General features: G+C 40.9%; 2 protein-coding genes across 8 annotated transcripts in view; one reads left to right on the forward strand and one right to left on the reverse strand.

The window, feature by feature from the left end:
- Nucleotides 1–19513, reverse strand: part of C10H7orf50 (chromosome 10 C7orf50 homolog) — a 210276-nt gene that overhangs the window by 34495 nt on the left and 156268 nt on the right. The gene's annotated exons all lie outside the window — the stretch shown is intronic.
- The window catches only part of GPR146 (G protein-coupled receptor 146), a 99585-nt gene that overhangs the window by 1705 nt on the left and 78367 nt on the right, over nucleotides 1–19513 (forward strand). Inside the window, exon 1 of one of the 2 annotated variants that reach the window (XM_039490116.1) lies at nucleotides 9632–9706. The exons of the other annotated variant lie outside the window; for it this stretch is intronic. The gene's annotated coding sequence lies outside the window, so the exon portion shown is untranslated. Of the gene's footprint in view, nucleotides 1–9631; nucleotides 9707–19513 lie in introns of those variants that run through there. 2 annotated transcript variants of the gene reach the window in all.

The raw sequence follows: 19513 nt of genomic DNA on the forward strand, positions 1-19513 counted from the left end.
CTGGCAGGCTGTTTGGGTCCAAAGCTGCATAGCCACAAGACACCCAGGGTTACAAGGCTGATGGTGACCAAAACTCATACTGGCCTGCTGGGTGGACCCCAAAATGCCACAAGGGCCATGTTGTAAAACCGTAAACAATACTTTGAAAATGTAGGAATCACATAGGTGAGGTAGAAGAACAGACACAAATGCGTCAAATTTATTTATTGTACTAGTAATTTTTCTTACATTCGGAATGATTTTGTTTTGGCCATTTTTGGGAAAGTGAATGTGCTTACATTGCTATTCTCAAATCCAATGTTTGCAAAAATAGATGGATATATGAAATTATGTCCCAGATAAGGTTTCTCCATGTTGTTTGGATGATTGAAAGAAAAAATGTCACTGTTGGGCTCTCTTGCCAGAAGAGAATTTTTTGAAATTGTCAACAGATCCTAGAATCAAGACCATGTTTTTGGCAGAACAGCTATACTGGCAACACTGCTCTATCTGTGGTTTTAAAAGCAACTTTTAATATGTTCTTCCATCTGGTTCAGACACAGAATACTGGCTAGAGATCTGTGCAGGGGAAAAAAAAAAAGGTTACGGACACTTTTTTTTTTTTTTTTTTGGCAGCAAGGTAAAAAGCACAGTGGAAAAAAAGAAACAACAAAACTGTCAAAAGTGCTTCTTTTAATATGTCATTTCTGCCCTGGTGTCTAGTAAAAAGGCAGGCGGTACCTGCACAGCAGACTGAACTAGGGCCCAGAAATCTCTACAGAAAACATTATACAGTAAAAGGAAGATCCTGAAATGCCTTGAAGCAAAGAACATGATCATGTCTGTAGAAAGATAAAATGTGCATCAACCAAACCCGGATAATCAAAAATTTGGATAATCTGGAGAGCAGGAAAGTGCGAGGTTGAAGAGCCATCTAGCAGCCACAGGAGTGATTGCCTACTTTTGGACATGTGTGTGCTAGTTGTTCGGTTTATATGGAGAGCCAGATAATGAAGGGTCAAATAAATGGGGTTCTACTGTATATTTTCATTGATAGTATTATTAATTCTTTGTATTACAGTTGCATCTAGGGACTCCAACCAAGACTGGGGTCCATTGTTCTAAGCACTGTACAAATAAACAGTGAGAGACAATCTTTACCTTGAAAAACTTATAGTCTAAATAGATAAGACAGATCAAGGGTGGGAAAGGAAACTGGCCCAGAGAGTTGACATGAAGACTCAAAAATCACAGCACGTCAGTGATAGAACCAAGAATAGAACCCATGTCTACTGAGTCTGAGTTAATACCCTGCCCATTGGACCATGCTGCCTCTTCTAGTATTTTTTGTTACTTTTCATTCAAGATTTCACAAGCAGCATTATACTGGGAAGATTTGTAGTTGATTTTGAATAGATCCCTTGATAGTGCAGCTATTAAGTTACTGGTATTAGTGAGACTGCAAAATATTATGTTTTGACTCTAAAAATGTAGCTAGTAGTAGTAGTGATGTTGAGAACTTAATGTGTTCCTTCCTGTAGCAACAAAGAAGAGCCAGCTGGTAGGCATCAAAGACCAAAGGTGATTTGTATGATTTCTAACACACTGTCAATGTACTTTGCCTACATATATGAACAGGAGAAAAGATGGGAGCAGAACAGCCTCCCAAGAAAAAAGTATAATCCATTTTCTTCCTTCCCAATGTATTCTCTTTTATTCCACAAAAGCCCTTCAGAATTTTCCCTGTCTTATCTGCATCCTGGGATGAATATGCTGCAGTGTACTACCTGGATGATGTGCTGAAGTCTTTCTGTCCAGATGTCAATCTTTTTCGACACATAATTCTGATTACCCTGGTGGCCAAGAGCAGCAGCGACAGCGTGTACAGTAATGGGAGAGAAGAGAAGAAAATAACTAACATTCTTTCCCTCCCATGAAGAACATCTTGGGGGATGTGTGAGTGAGGAAGGAAGGGGGCCCCTTTGTTGGCATGAATATAACTCAAAAAGCCAACTGCAAGCAAGATCATTTACAAATGCTGCCAGTAATGTCTCATTTATACAAATACTTTATAATGATCAGATGAAGGATACATTACCAGCCTCAGGAAAAGCATAATAAGGTCTCGTTTTCTTCCCTGTGCCCTTCCCCTGCATATTACCACAATGTTACAAACTGTCTGATTCTTGTATTAAAATTCTCCTGGTGGGGTCTGATACCTAGCTTGTCTGGGACTGACTGCTTCTTTCGGCAGTTTCTAACTGATCAGGGGGTTTTTGGGTGGTTGGTTTCACTTTATGATCTAAAACTTTTTGTTAGCCTTTTTTTTTTTACTAGCTAGTTTGGGATCCAGAGGAGGAATGATGTAGCAGCTTTGCACATAAGAGCAAAACTGAAAAAAATTTGTTTTAAACCACATACTGTACTGGTCTGGACTGACTCCAGGTGCTCCAATATAACTCTGTTTTCTTTCTTCATTTCTCCACTTCAATAATTTTTAAATCAAGATGGTGTGGTCTCTTTTAGGCTTTAGGGCTATATCCACAAAGGGACTTAGGCACTTAACTGCCACTTCAGTGGCAAAGTCCAAAATTTAGTCCCTCAAAACCTCTGCCCAGCTGCTGTGGGAATTTAAGTTTCCACTGGTAAAGTCACCCTGGCGCCAAAACTTCTGTCAATGGGCACACACAAAACTGCCTAAGTCCTGATTCTGCTTAGCTGCTTGACACCTAAGCTCTGGTAAGTTTCTCAAACTAGGTGTCGTTTCCTTCCCCACACCACTAGTGGGTTCAAATCCCTGCTCCAAATCAAGTGGGGATTTGAATCTGGATCTCCCTCATCCTGCCTTAACAACTGGGCTATTGTATATAAGGCGGTAGGGGGGGCACCAGCACCTTTTCCTGCATTTTTTCATGAGGAAGGGCTGACCTGGCTTAGGCACCTAACTCCAGGAGCATTCATGGTTGTCAATCCTGAACAGAGTCTGGGGCACTTTGAGGGGTGGAGCTTAGAGCTCCATCTCTTCTTGGCATTTCCTATTGGTTAGTTTAAGCAGTTCCCCATTCAGCTTGCTGGCTTCTGTGAATCCTATTTTTTGGTGCTTATCTCATCCTATGCAATATATAGGGAGCCTGGGCACCTAACCCAGGGCTGTGAATTCCACTGGGTGGCAGGGTGCCTAAATGTTGGGCATTACAAGACTGTGCCTAAAGTCCCTTTGTGGATTTAGCCCTCAGTATTACATTGGATAAGATGTTATCTAGTACTCTCTGGAAGACAGATTTAAGATGTCTACAAAATTTGACAGTCAAATGGAGGGATCTGAGCAGCCCTTATAATCTGATAAGATTACAAATCACCATCTGTGAGAACAATAGTTTGACAACTAGTGATTTTCCAATCAGGAGGTCAAGAGGCTCCCGTCAGTCTGGAATATGACCAATTTCACTGGGTATTTCTACAAATCTGTAAAAGGACATGTACCAGAGTGGATAAAGATAGAGGTATATCCGAAGGTCCTGATCTTACTCAAATTATATCAGTTTTAAATCTCCCATGATTTCAGTGGTGCAGGATCTGATGAAGCGATTATAGTTAGAGAGTGTATAGGGTGGAAATAGTGGAGGGGGGAATGAGAGAATCTACTAGAAGCTGTTATGCACAAGTCAAATATTCATTAAAAGATAAAATATATAGTCATCTGAGCCTTGCTACTTTGAGCAGAAAAACTTGCAGGGGTTAAGAATATCAACCAATTATAACTTTTGCTTAGGAAATACTGAGGTCACGTTTTTGTGCCTAGTGAATCTGAAAGTGTTGTCAGAAGAAAAAACATTAAACTCAAGGATGAAAATTCATCAATGAAACTTCCTGAGAAGGGAAACAGGAATGAACAACTTGGAGAAGAATTTGGACTCTGAAGCTCTGGATGAGTGATTTTGCTTTGATGTAGCTAGGATGCCAAAGTATCAATTTATGGCTTGATAGATTTCACTGGAAGTTTATCATCTCCCTATGAGCTATTTGACAGCAATAGGTAGGGTGCGGCTGGCACCATAAAGAGGTGTGTCACCCAGCTGAGCCCTTAATCAACAACACTGTTGAAAATTTAGTGTTTCTTCTTGACCAGATGTTTTTAATATAGCTTTGGTTTGTGTATTGCGGCATTACTCCCACCTTAGTAATGAGCTATCAGACTTTTATTGCCAACAAGCCAGAAAGTACTCCCCATCTCCAGTTCCAGCCTCTAACCCTTGATATGAGTGATTTCTTCTGGGAATAGGTCGAAGAACTGATATTTATCAATACTGATACAATCCTTAGACACTTGGGCAGCTCTGAAGTTTCTGGGATTTTTATTTTTTGAATAGGTCCACGGTCACTATTCTAATTGTTGATAGATAACTGGAGATATTTTAAAATCTAAATAAACAAAGTGCATAGAAAAAAACTAAAGAGTCTATCCAAGGCTCTAGACACCCTAACATCACAATAAATCCTAGCAGCATTATAGAATCACTTTACAGAAGTGACTCCCTTTCACACTTACAGAAACTCCTTTCTACCCCCTTCATCATTATGGGAAGCACGCTCTCAGCCCTCTCCAAAAACCCAGTTGAACAGATAGTTTTTACACCATGCCTAAAGGATCACCAAATTTGGGCTATTTTGGACTAAGGGTGGAAGCAAGCTCCAGAGTCTCAGGGCCTTCACAGAGAGCGATCCATCCACCCCATCTCTTACATAATGAGGGGGGAGTCAGGTCCTCCCTACTGACTGCAGCTGTGGCAGTATGGAATGAGGAGAGAGGTGACTCCTCAGGTAGACCAGTTCTAAGCCATTTAGGCTTTTATCATTCATAACTAATAACTTAGACTCCACTTGGAGATCAGTAATTCACCCTACTGTTTGTAAAGACATTTCTTAAAGCTGACAAACACAATTGCCAATAAAGAATAATCTAAATGTACCTGATTCTGAGAGCTCTCTCTCAGATCTTACCATTTCTGCTGTAATTGGCATGCAATGCCACATACCTGGCAAAATCTTCTTCTGTACTGGGGCATGAGTGTTCAGGACAGCATCAAATTTTCTCCCTAATATCTTGTGATAGGCACGGTGCAGCTGAGATTAGATTTCTGCCCCAACAATTTATGCTTGGGGAAACTGATTCACCAATTACTGCTTCCTGCGGATGGCTCCCATTCCAATTTCATTTTATTCATCTAAAAGAAACAACTTTTACTTTTTGGCATCATCATATTAATAATGAATGTGTGAAGCGGGAGTCTAATTTGATTAAGCATCTTGTTTTATTTTTTAAAAAACATGTCTTGTTATTTTAACTTTGGCCGGGAGGTCATGATGGCCCCCTGGAGCTAATGGATTAATAATCACTGTCAACTGCATTTTACATTTTAATTTTGGCTTTGTTCGACTAGCCTAGACTCTTCCCTGCAGCTAGGAAGCTGCTCTCCACTATATTTTCAATGTTTGGGTTTTGGCTGAGCAGTCTTCACACTTCCTAGGAGCCAGAGAGAATTGTTTATTCTTTAAAAGTTTGTCTCATATTTTGTGACAAAAAGATATGAAATCATGCACAAATTCCACTGTGTTTCTCTCATGTCAAGAGCAAAACTAATTTGAGTGGAGAAAGGTGGGTAGGGGATAAAAGGTGCACGCTAAAATAAATAGAAAACAATCTGGTCTACAATACCTGTCCTGCAAAAAACCTTCACAACCAAAGGTGTGGAGGGCCCGTAGTGTATCAACTCTGGAGACTAGGATGTAACAGTTGTGCTCCGTGGATCTTGAATAGGCATCATAAATAAAAACCCTAATGAGATCTCATGTGAATAAAATTGGACTGATCTATAAAATCTAGTATCAAGGAATAATAACCAATAGCTAGGATATTTTGGTAGGTTTTGCATATGACACCAATCTGTAATATTAACTGACTTTAAGCATTTTCCCGAGTTACAGTGATAATAATAATGCATTGATAATAATGCTTGTTACCTTGGAGAAGGGTATTCCAGTCAGTTTTATTACTCTGTTTTTATAGTGACTTGAAAAAAGGAAAGTATCCTATGTTTTCTTCATGTTGTATGATTAGGCACGGGTGATCCTATGAGGTGCTCAGCACCCACAACTTCAATTGGAATTGAGGTGCCCAGTAACTTGCAGGATCAGTCCCAATCTAGGTTGGCCTCATGCTGCATATTTCTTTTGTTTCTGCACCTATGATATCTTGTTTAATAAAGGTCTTTTCACTTTTTCAATTAAAAAATTCATTTGGAGCAGCCGAGCTAGATCCTGGGTCTCCCACCTCCCATACGAGTGCTCTAACTACCACCCTCCAGAGTCATCTTCATGCTTGCTTTCTCTCTCTGGTCCAATGAGTCTTTCATTAAATACCCACAGTGGAACGATTTCAACAGAAGAGACTGAGAGCGCCCCACATCGGAATAGCTCAGACCCCAGTGGCTAGGGCACTCATTTGAGAGGTGGCAGATCCCGGTCCAAATCCCTTCTCCATTGCAGGTAGAGGGGAGACTTGAACCTGGGGACACCCACATCCCAAGTAAGTACCCTAACTACTTAGCTAAAAATTATGAGGGAGGGCCTCCTCTCCCTCTGACCCCTCCCCATTTTGTGTACTCTGAGCTACAGGGGCTCGATCTGGTATGCGAGGTCTGAGAATGCATACCGAATCGGGCACTGAAGGCAAGCTAGCTGGAGGAATGCCTATCTTCCTCCAGTACATACACTGCTCTGGGGCTTAGGTGTGGGGCTGCAGCACTAATGTGCAGAGGGAACTTTGAAAAAATTCAGGCAATGAGCGATTTTAGGGTTATGTAGCAGCTGAGCAGGATTTTTGTGAATCCCAGAGGTGCCTAATTCTGGGATTTAGGCTTCTAAAGTGGCAGTTAGGCACCTACGTCTTTTGTGACTTTACCCTTATTGGACAGTATATAAAGCAGATGGAATACGGAAGTCAACTAGCAAACGTATCTAATGACTACATTCAATATACTGTAATAAACTGCCAAGAAAATTCATTTATGCCAAATTATATTTTGCTGGAAATGAGAGTCATTAAGAAAGGATGCATTCAATTTTTGGAATTAAGTTTGAAAATTAAGCAGTTTCTTGACAGGAAAGAGAATTAGGCAGAGAAACAAACTATTTTGGTCAAAGTATTTCTGGGTTTAACACCTGTAATATATTTCCCCCCATCTGAGGAAGCACTTACTGCAATATGGTCAACCTCACTGTTAATACATTTTTACAACCATTATATTTTATCTGAGAAGACTTATGATGAGCTTTAAAGACCTTACTGAAGTGAAAAAAATACAAGTAAACTAGGGCTTGAAAAATTGCATTCACCAGCAGTGAATGGGAAGCCTTCTTTGGCAAGCATGGAGGTTTTAAAGTAAACTCCTTTATAATTATGAAGATAATCCTGAAAACATGAATGGATGTAGTACTGTTTTACCTAATCTGCAGACAGACCACTCCAGAGCTTCTGTTCCTGCTCTTGTCAAGCAGCAAAAAAGTGAAATTAACAAGATTCTTGTCAGTTTCACTATACTACTTAGAACCCTGTAAGCAACATTGAAACTTTTCAAGTCAGGTTAATTTTACAAGGTTTCTGCTGTAAAAAGCTATGGAAGGTTCTATGGAAAAGCATCATTGTTTTTGTCTTGATGAAGATGGAGGACATTATTATTAAAAATTGTAACAGAAATCCACTTAATGGTGGGTAGTTGGCTGCACTATAATTTTCACAGTTGATTCTGGACTCAATAGATGTCATATCCAAGGGACTTAAGATTTTGTGTTAATGATACTATTAAATATAGTATTTTCCCCAAAGAGAATGTTTGAACCAAAAGATTGTGTAAATATTTTGACAGCTTTGCTTCACACAGACATAAGGGTAGGAGTCCAGGGAGGCGGGGGGTGAGTTTCAAAGTAAATTGCTCTGCAGCTTTTACTGAAATATGCTTTGAGATTTGTAGTTGTGACCCTCCATAAAATAAATCAAAGTTCCAGAGAGGAGCAGGAATTGATTACAAACTGTAAAGCAGGATTAGAGTTTCTTATTCTATTTCTCCCTTTCTGTAAATTGAGTGACCATTTATGATTATGGAGATTATCGGAAGAAGTCTCTTGCTTGAGCCATAAACTAAATAAGATGATGGGCAGATTTAGCAAGATGCAAACAGCTACTGATTCTGACAGAAACTTAACAGGGGCAACAGCCTCTGCAGCTTTTCCCTTTCTTTCTTAAGATGTACATTAGGGCTAAGCAAATGGTTCAGTGAGCTAATCCAAACCTGCTCCAGATAAAAGGTAGATTGGTTTTATCGAAAAGAATATTAATGACTGTATCTTAAAAGGTTTGGTTCAGATAAACGTCCACAAGTCTGACTGCTTCTCTGAACCTTGTATGAATGAGATGAAGCCCTGAAGCCCACCCAATTTGACTGGAAAATCTCACAACAGGTGAGGTTCTGATGCTTCCTTCTTCTGACTGGGTTGGAAATATTGCAGAACAATTGCAAGATCTCAGAACTTCTGCTTTCTGTTCCAGCTAGAACCCAAAAGCTCAGAGACTCATAATTAGAAAATGTTGAGGGGACAAGCGGAGGGGGGTGGGCAGCGGGGACAGGAGACGGGAGACACGTGTGTGCGTTTGAGAGAGCTAACCCCATATTTCAGGCATTTCTCTTTTGCTTGCTTCTGGAAATGAGCAAAGGTTTGGTTGTATTCTTTGGAGGTGGGGAGGGATTCTTATTTTCTCCCTAAACTAATTCAGCACTAGTCATATTATTCCTTATTCTTTTACTAGTATTACCATAGTTTAAAGTGGACTCAGTTGCCCAAGACTGCAGACCCAGTCCACAAAAATACAGAGCTATGAGATGGGTCAGTCATTTATCAGGGGGCAGTGACAGAGTAACCATCTTCACCTTCAGCACTTTGTCTTTTCTTTTCAGGACATGATGCTACTAAAAACAGGACTGTAATTCCCACATGTGTGTCTATTTCAAGTTGGAAATTCATCTAATGAGTTCAATCGGGTTTATCTTCTGACATTTTAACTCTTAACATCCAAAATACTTGACATGTGCCTAATTGAAACACCATATAGAAAGAGAGAGGACAACCTGGTAGGATAGAGATGGCTGAGATTTTTGATTATATGATTTTGCCTACCTGGAAGTCCTCCTCAGTGTCCAGAATGCTATAGGTGTGGTTGAGGTAATTCACAGGATCCTTGATAAAAATAGATATCTGACAATAGCACAGAACTGCTTACAGTTCTTACTTTTGGTTTCAATTTTTCCAATGAAGCAGTAACTAATAATATGGGGGAAAAAACAAAACAAAAACACCAGTTTGTTGGATTTAGTTTTTGTCTGATAGCAAACTTCCCTTCAGATAAAGGGACTGACTGAACTAGCTTCAGCATCAGGATTTATATATACACCTGTTGAAATAACATGTTTAAGATCCTAGGAAGTTTGGGGATGTATATTCAATTTTACCTCTCAACAGCAGGTCAAACCAAATGGCATTATCTTCAAAATAACCTTGCTGCCTGGATGAGTGGCAAGAGAGGCCATTTCACCAGGAACTTAACATTGAGCATCCTGGATTATATTAGATCATCTGGAGCAGAAAGCTCATTTGCTCAGCACCAGAGAAAAAGGTGAGGAAAAGGTCTAAATTTTGATAGCACTGGTTCCTTACAAAGCCCACGGTGAAACTCAAAGAGACTCGGTGGATTACTCAGATTTTTTTTTTCACTGGGGTTCTGTAGGATGCAGCCCATGATGGTTTGTTTATTTTTTAGTACGGCACAATACAAAAATGAAACTAATTAAAAAGAAAACTAAAAGGTTCCCATGCATCACAAAAGTTCACAATATTGATCCCAAAGATGTAACTGACACAAACATAATACGATACCAGGGCCAGTGTCATTGCTAGATCTGTATCAATGCAGACTTTCGTGCAGGTGCTGGGCAGTGGAAAATCCAATAGGAGTTGAGGCTTTGGCAGCACAGAGTAGCTGCCACTTCTGTTGGGCTGGAGAGGAGCAGAAAGGGGCCTGCACAGCTCCCAAAGTGAGTGGTGCTGGATAGGAAGGAGGTGTAGCCTGGACAGCGAAGGGAAAGAGCTGGTTTTGCCCAGGTCCTGAGACCCTTCCTCTTCGCCAGGGTTGAGAGCCGAGTCTCCAGCTCAAGTGGGAACATCTACGTTGTTATGTTTTATCATAGAATCATAGGACTGGAAGGGACCTCAAGAGGTCATCTAGTCCAGGGGTTCTCAACCTTTTTCTTTCTGAGGCCCCCACAACATGCTATAAAACAGTGGTCTCCAACCTTTTCCGAGTGGCGGGCGCCGGACGACAAGCCCCCGAGGACCATGGCCGGTGGACAAGCAGCTGCCAAAATTCCACCGAGAAGCGGTAACGTCAAGAGGTGTCGCCGCCGAAAATCAGTGGCATTTTGGTGGCAACGCCTCTTGGTGGCGCCACTTTTCGGCGGCATTTCGGTGGATGCTTGTCCGCTGGCCAGTACGCGGGCGCACACAGATGCTCCGGCGGGCGCCATGGCACCCACAGGCACCACGTTGGGGACCACTGCTATAAAAACCCCACGGCCCACCCATGCTACAACAACTAGTTTTCTGCATATAAAAGCCAGGACCAGCACTAGGGGTTAGCAAGCAGGGAAACTGTCTTGGGCTCCAGGCCACAGGGTCCCTGCAAAGTTACCTTACTTAGGCTTTGGCTTCCGCCCCAAGTGGCAGGGCTCAGGGCCCCAGGCTTCAGCCCCATGCAGTGGGGCTACGGCTTTTTGCCCTGGGCCCCAGAGAGTCTAATGCTGGCCATGCCTGGAGGACTCCCTGAAACCTGCTCACGGCCCCTCAGGGGGCCCTGGACCCCTGGTTGAGAACCACTGATCTAGTCTAGTCCCCTGCACTCATGGCAGGACTAACTATTATCTAAACCATCCCTGACAGGTGTTTGTCTAACCTGCTCTTAAAAATCTCCAATGATGGAAATTCCACAACCTGCCTAGGCAACTTATTCCAGTGCTTAACCACCCTGACAAGAAGTTTTTCCTAATGTCCAACCTAAACCACCCTTTCTGCAATTTAAGCCCATTGCTTCTTGTCCTATCCTCAGAACAATTTTTCTCCCTCCTCCTTGTAACAACCTTTTATATACTTGAAAACTATTATGTCCCCTTTCAGTCTTCTCTTCTCCAGATTAAACAAACCCATTTTTTTCAATCTTTCCTCACAGGTCATGTTTTCTAGATCTTTAATAATTTTTGTTGCTCTTCTCTGGACTTTCTCCAATTTGTCCACATCTTTCCTGAAATTGGCGCCCAAAACTGGACACAATACTCCAGTTAAGGCTGTATCAGTGCAGAGTAGAGCAGAAGAATTACTTCTCGTATCTTGCTTACAACTCCTGCTAATACATCCCAAAATATCTGCTTTTTTTGAAATAGTGTTACACTGTTGACTCATATTGAGCTTGTGATCCATTATGACCCCCAGATCCCTTTTCGCAGTACTCCTTCCTAGGCAGTCATTTCCCATTTTGTGTGTGTGCAACTGACTGTTCCTAAGTGAAGTACTTTGCATTTGTGCTTATTGAATTTCATCCTTTTTATTTCAGACCATTTCTCCAGTTTGTCCAGATCTTTTTGAATTTTAATCCTATCCTCCAAAGCACTTGCAACCACTCCCAGCTTGGTATCGTCCGCAAACTTTTAAGTGTACTCTCTATGCCATTATCTAAATCATTGATGAAGATACTGAACAGAACCAGACCCAGAACTGATCCCTGCAGGACCCCACTCATTATGCCCTTCCAGCTTGACTGTGAACCACTGATAACTACTCTCTGGGAATGATTTTCCAACCAGTTCTGCACCCACTTTACAGTAACGACATGTAGGTTACATTTCCCTAGTTTATGAGACAGTCATGTGAGACAGTATCAAAAGCTTTACTAAAGTCAAAATATACCACATCTACCACTCTCTCCTCTCCCATCCACAAGGCTTGTCCCCATAGTGACAGCCGGAGTCAGTTGACCAGGACTCTGACGTTTGCTGAATTTTTTTTTTTTTGGTGCTGTCTAGCTGTACCCTGAGTGGCAGCTTGCGGATTAAAGCATCTGGCCCTCCCTCTTGGTGAATCCTCCCTGAGGCACAGCCTGAACTATTGATTCACTGCCAGCGTATTTAGGGGTGGACAAAGAAACAAGATATACATAAGCCATGAGCCCAAAAAACAAGGAGTGTAGATGTTAATGTGTCTGTAGCACTGCAGCAAAACATGTTATACCACAAATGGAAAGAGCAGCTACTCCATCATGTAGTTACTAATCCTTCTAAAACAACAGTTGTACAACAGCTGCACAATATTCCTGCAGCAGGACATTTTGAGGTTAGGAAAACACTGGCATGGGTCCAAAAGCAGTTCACTGTGTCAGCTGCCACCAAGACACAGAAAACTGAATCCAAGTGCACTGACTACATCTATAGGGACAGAAAATAACTAAGTGGTTTGCAGTTTAACATCTTGATGAAATGGGAAAAAAGTTGTGTGCTACTCCCTACTACTACAGGAGTGTAAGATGACATTCATCTGGTCCTCAATGTACAGTTTTGAAAATCAGATTAAGAGGAGAAGACTATCATCCAACAATCTATATATATTAATATGTAAACCCATCTCTGATTACTTAAAGCAGGACTGTACGGGACTGCTAGAGTCACATTGAAATGGGAAGTAATTATTGTTCAAACAGCCGTGTGGGTGAGGTAATATCTTTTATTGGACCAATTTCTTCTGTTGGTGAAAGAGAGAAGCTTTCAAGCTTACACAGAGCTCTTATTCAAGTCTGAACTGTGTAAGCTCAAAAACGTGTCCCTTTCACCAACAGAGTTGGTCCAATAAAAGATATCATCTCACCCACCTTGTCTCTCTCATATCCTGGGACCAACACAGCTACAACAACATTGCAAACAAGTCTCAATAACACAGAGTGTAAAAAATTATTATGCTCAAAGTTGGTCAGTCCATGGGAAATACTGTCATTACCAGGAGAATGAATAATGTTAAAAAGAGACCTAGGAGTTATAGTGGACAGCAAATTAAACATGCGCTTGCGATGTGATGTGGCTACAAGAAAGATCAATTCAATTTTGCCCCACATAAGCAAAACATCACAGCACGGAGCCAGGAGATAATATAGACTTATAGTCCCTCTATGGGCATCGGATAGGGTGACAAGACAGCAAATGAAAAATCGGGACTGGGTGGGGGGGTGGGGGGGTAATAGGAGCCTATATAAGAAAAAGACCCCAAAATTGGGGCTGTCCCTATAAAATCAGGACATCCGGTCACCCTAGCGTCGGCTATTATAGGCCAACAGAGGCTAAGCCTCCCTTAACCAAGGCCATGGCCCTGCCCACACTCTGCCCTGAGGCCCGCCCTCACTCGCCCTTTCCCCCAAAGCTGGCAGGGGCTCAGCTCAGGATGGTGGCCTGGAGCACAGGGCTTGGCCGGTTGGCGGCTAGAGGTAGCTCAGGCCAACCTGGGGGTCGGGCCGGTGCTCGGGGCCAGTCGGCGGCCCTGGGCTTGGGCCAGCCAGTGTGGCTGGTGGGCGCTGGCAGGAGGCCTGAGGCTTGGAGCGGTTTGGCCAGGGCAAAGAAGTAGCAGGTGGGTCCTGAGATGGGGAGTTGCAGCAGGTTTCTGGCATTAGGCGGCACTGCAGGTGCAAGTCTCTGCAGTCAGGATAGAAGCAAAAAGTGGCCTGTCCAAACTTAAAATGGTCACTGCCTCATAGCAGTGCAGAATGTGAATTTATCACCTATCTGGCAGTGTCCATTTACGGTCTCTGGGAATAGTCCTGATTTTATCATCTGATTTGATGAATTGACAAAATGGCCAGAATCATGTATGACTAAATTACAATTCATCACATTTCTAGTTTATCCCTACCCCAAAAAGCTTTGCATTAACCCCCTTTCAATTATTAAAAACAAAAAATATCCCCATCACACAATTTCCTTAATCTATGAGGCAACACTGCTCTTTCAGGTCACTTTAAAGCACCAGTTTTTGAAGAGAATCCCCAATCAGTTCCTAATTACAATCGGTTTTTGCTTCTCTTAAATCAGTTGAAAGCATTTTTTTTCCCAGGGGTTTATTCACATTCCATTTTAGCTACTGAACTAACTATGACACAATCTGATCAACTCTTGAGCAATCTTTACGCAATTCAGGATAACACATGGGCTTCTACATACATAATATTTCCCTCTCATACGGGGAATTCCCTCTCTTGTCCAGTAGGAAGTGTGCAATGAGACTTTGCTGTTCTATGTGTTAGAGTCAACATCAATCCAAAGATGTCACAAATTCCCCAGCCTTCCAAATGTCACATAATGCTGTAACTGCATTCTGGGGACACAAGCAAAAGTCACCACTCCTTTGGAAAAGAAATCTGGATATAGAGATATGTTTAAGAATTTGCTCAAGCCTTCTTGAACCTTAGATGAAGCTGTGTAGTTTATGGAGTGGCTGGGAATTTATGGAATCTTTATGACACACTGGGTTTATACACTAGCTATCATCGTACATTTAAAACTTTATTATTTATGTATTTATGCCTAAAACTGCATGATTCTTTAGGATTGTATCGTAGGTCCTATTTATTTTGACAGCTATGAGTACAGTCAGGGCCTGGAATTTCAAATTCTGTATAAACCATTTTCTTGCTATTAGTCTAAGGAAGAAAACCTATCCCAAAGTTTTAATAACATTTGCATTGGAGTCTGAACACAGCTTTGTTTTGAACTTAATTTTCATGACATCCCTATTATAGATTACTAGATTTTAATGCCAGAAGACACCATTATGGAAGTCTGACCTGCAGCATAACATGGGTCAAAGATGGCCCATTCCTGCATTAAGCCCATAACTTCTAGTTGAGCTAGAGCAAAAACATCCTTTAGAAAGACATCCAAGTTTCATTTAAAGTAGAAAACGATTTAAATTTTATTATACAAAATACTACGATATAGTAAAAATAAATTTGCTGCTGTTTCCACAATCAGAGCATTTCTTTATCTGTACCAAAATCTAATATGAATTATACCACCAATTAAAAAAGAATCTAAATATGCTTTAATTTGGTTTAACCGCAATCATAAAAAAAAAAGTTGAGCTAAAGGTTCTTCTTCAGAGGTGCTTCAGAACAGAGAGTGATCTCACTCTGTTCTTTTCTATCTCTGGAGGGAGGGCCAGTGCTTTCCCCTCAACCCTACTGTGTTTGCAGAGAATACCCCCACTGATGTCTTCCCTAAACAAATTTGCTGTATCCTGAGCGAGGGAGGGAGCAGACTGAATGTTAAATTTCTGTTAAACCCAAATTACTCTTTGGGCTCTGGAGGGAAATATCTATCTGTATATTTAGAGTTCCAAAGGATCTACTACCCTCACATCTAAAGTCCTAATACTAGACATTAAGGTAGATATTACTGGCCTCCTCTAGAAGCTCTCTAGGAGTCTGGTGGTAGGAGCCTGGTAACAAAGGCCAACTCGTCTTCTGAAAACCAGAGTTATTTCGAGCTGAAACAAATTTGGCACGACTACTAACAGTCTTGGCCAAGGGTTAGGACACCTTTGATTCTGCTGACAGAGCTAAAGCCTTTGGTTAGCAAGGACTCTAGTTCTAGTGCTGATTGCAGTACTATTGGAATTGACCATCAGCGTCCATGAGATCAGGGATAGTGTTACTAGAATTACAAAATTTCTTCACTCAAACTGAAAATCACAAAACCTGCATTTTTACTTTTGTGGTTTTGGATATGCCCCGTTTCTCTGATATTTCTTTTTAAAATGCTTTATAGTTCTCTAGATACACTCTAAATCACTCTGTTGGCCAGGTGCCATAAAAAGAGTGATTCGCAGAGGAAGGTAAAATCTATAAGGGTACAGAGATGATCCTCCTCAGCAAAGTGTTTTGACACTAGATGTTATTTGGTGCAACATGGAGCATTTCAAAGCAGGGGGGAGAAAAGCACTTCCAAAGAACTTTTTAGGTGTAGGTGATAAATGACATCCCAGGCAGGGATGGTTCATAGCTATATCCAGTTAGGGAGATTAACTCATCTCCTTTTCAATTCAGGTATGTATATGGAATCAGTCTTGGCATCCCACTTGTTTTGGGTTATATCTGAGTGATCACTGCATGCTTTCCATGGGTGCTGGATGAGGCCATGGGTGCAGATCCATATAACACCACCTTCCTAAAGCAGGCACAATAGAAAGAACAGCTCTAGGACCAAGTGAGTTGCCAAGACAAAGCAAGTTTTGCCAGACATTTTAGTGCCATGGCCAATCAACCAATTATCAATATCTCTCATTAGCACTCCCATGAGTTGCAACATCCTTTTCTTGCAGCCAAGTAGCACTCAGAAAGGTGCGAATTTCCCCCAACTTTGAAAGCGTCTAAGAAATTAAAAGAAATAATCTCTAAATTCAGCCTTAAAACTGAATCCTCACTGATCACTATAAATGAAGAGCAGCCACATCAACAGGATGGCTTTTGAAACTAAGATCTGATCCATGTTACCAAATGAACACTATAACCCTCTGTTCTTTGCACCCTTTTATATAATCTGGCATATTTTCTAGTCTATCTTCCTATCCTTCTCTTTTCTTCTGTTCCCCATACATTCTTCATCTGTTTCTCTACCTACACTATTTGCTCCTTTCCCTTTCCATGTTCTTATAATCTCTCCACCTCCACTCTGCGTCCATATTCTTTCCCCTCCACACGCCCTCAAATCTCTTCCCTGGTTTCCCTTTGATGAGGAACTGGTACTTGCAGATTATAGACATGCTGGGATCTTCAAACTGAAGAAACCAAGTTGGAAGGAGCTGCCAAAGCCTCTATTTTGAGGGTGACGTGAAATGAGATAATCATGGGGAAGCAGGGGTTTCTTCTCCCCCTTTCTTCTTTTCACTGGCCAAGGGAAAGGGTGATTGAAAGTCTTCCCTATCTTTAGGAAGGAGACTGGTAGGAAATGGCAGAAGCTTTGGTCTGCCTTCTGCTGGTTGAGTCTGGTCTCACACTAGTGAACAGAAAGCAATTCAAAGCTTCTGGTCTGCGACTGGTGCTTGTAAACCCATCCAGGGGACCAGCCCATGAAACAAATACCTGGGTTTCCTCAAAGTCCAGTTTTGGCATATGGTTTGCTAGCTGACACTAGCTTATGAATTTTCCTTTGGAACTGATTTATCTTGATACTTGGCCATTGCATAAAAGCCCACGTACCTGTATAATTGTCAGGAGGATCCATAATTTAAAAGGACCAGCAAGTTCAGATAAAATAATTACCTGATGTTTTTGGAAGCTAGAAATGGTCTGGTTAACTTTTTTTAAAATGTTCATGCTTTTCTATACTTCTTGATTTCATCCAGAATTAGAAGCAAAAATATCAAAACACCAAAAGAAAAAAACCCACTCTCATGAGCCTTTTACTGCATCTAAAACCAAGAACAGGAAATCTCATGAGAAAGTCTGTTCTTACATTTACAGACTAATTTCTTTGTCAAACAGGACTAGATATGCTGAGCTTTGGGATGCTTTTCCAAACTAAATATTTTGGTGGCTTCCCCATCACTAGCTCAAATTATCAGTTAATACTAAATATTGACCAACCTTCAAAGCTGTTACCTATTAGGGCAATAGTACACAGCGATTTTATACCTTATAAGATTTTATGACAATTAAAAACACAGTTAAAATGAAAAAAATTAAATGTACACAAAATTCAGATATGACAAAGGCCAGAAAATGTTCTGATCATATCTATGTCATGCACTTTTTTTTAATTTTTAGACATGATAAAACTAAAGATGCAAGCTCAGTCTTATCTTCAATTTCCAGGCTTTTGTCAGGGCAGCAGCGTATCACATCTGATATTATTTAAGTACAGTGTGTTTTTCTTTTTAATATAACCAAACATTAGGAAACACTGTAATTAAAGTGCTCCTCTTGCTAGTGTGACTTAAATTCCTTCAATTACAAGGCGGCATTGTCATCTGAAATCACTTTAAAGTGTTTTTGGTCAACTAAGGAGCCTTTTAATGAACATCCTTATATTTACAAGGGGTTTTCTTTTTGAAGTCAGCTGAAAAAATAATCTGCTTTAGAGAATATTAAGGTTCATTTCCTGATGGATTTGTCCCTGTTGGCTCACATGTGATCAATGAAATGACTAATGAATTGTACTTCCTGGAAATCCATCTTGGACAGAACTGATTTTACTTGGCTTGTTCTTTGTCATCTTCCCATTTCATTTTGTGCCCTTTATCTATTTGTGAATGTAGTCACCTATCCTGCTTAGGCCTGCATTCAAGACAGTGCTGATATGGCCATAGTCTAGGGCTTCCTGCCTTTCATCAGAGCAGATCCTCTGGTGACAAATAGCAATTTACACCACCTGAGGATCTAGACCATAATATTTAATATAGTGGCATCTCATTGTAGCATAGGATATTATGTTGCCAGGGCCCAGACTTCTCTAATTCCTCTGCCCCTCATTAGTAACAAACTATAGTTCAGTTTCTAGCACACTGTGCCAAGCAGTACAGAACTTTCTGAAGGCAGGCAACCAACAGTGTTAATGCAGGATTGGGGGAGGAAGAGGATAAGCAAAAGCACAGTTATTTCTAGAAAAGTCTAGAAAATTTCGGAAAGTCTAGCACTGCTGTGCCATGCTGAGTATTATTTTCAATGTAAGTGTGATTTTTTTATCATTGAGAGATAAAGTAACCAATCAACAGTTACTACCTGCCCCACTCTGTGCATGCCTTAATCCCTCTTATAAACATTATCCCTTTGTTAAGTCATCTCACCTAGGAGGATGAGGCATGTCTTGGGGGAGAGATGATACGCACCATCAAAGAAAGAACTCTAGCTTGCGTGCTGAGTGCTTCCATTTTATTTTCAAATTACCCCATAAAGGTTGCTCCTGAACCAGGGTCTTCTATATAAAGAAGTACTAACAAAACATAAAAAACAACTCTTCTTTTCTTTTCTTTCTTACAGTATCGTTTGAAATGGGTTGACCCATCTCTGGTGAGAATATATTATTTATTCTGTCCCATACAGTAGAACAGCTAAACAGAAAAACTAATAACTCTTGGAATATGTAAACAATCTCCTCTCTCCTAAAAATAATGACTTAAATGTTCCCATGCGTCTCTAGCATATAGATTTGTATATGAATCTCTCACTGAAGGTTTTCTAATATTTTCCTCTGAATTCCTTAACTTGTCAAAAGAAACTTCACTATAACAACTTGATGTTGATTTCTCTTAGTGAATTCAGAAGCCAGTGTGGTGGTGTGCAATGTTAGGAATATTCTATAGTTAATGAACTGAAACAACAGTCTCAGACCTCAGTGGGGAC

Source organism: Mauremys reevesii, linkage group 10, assembly GCF_016161935.1.
Source record: "Mauremys reevesii isolate NIE-2019 linkage group 10, ASM1616193v1, whole genome shotgun sequence".
Taxonomy (NCBI): Eukaryota; Metazoa; Chordata; order Testudines; family Geoemydidae; genus Mauremys; species Mauremys reevesii.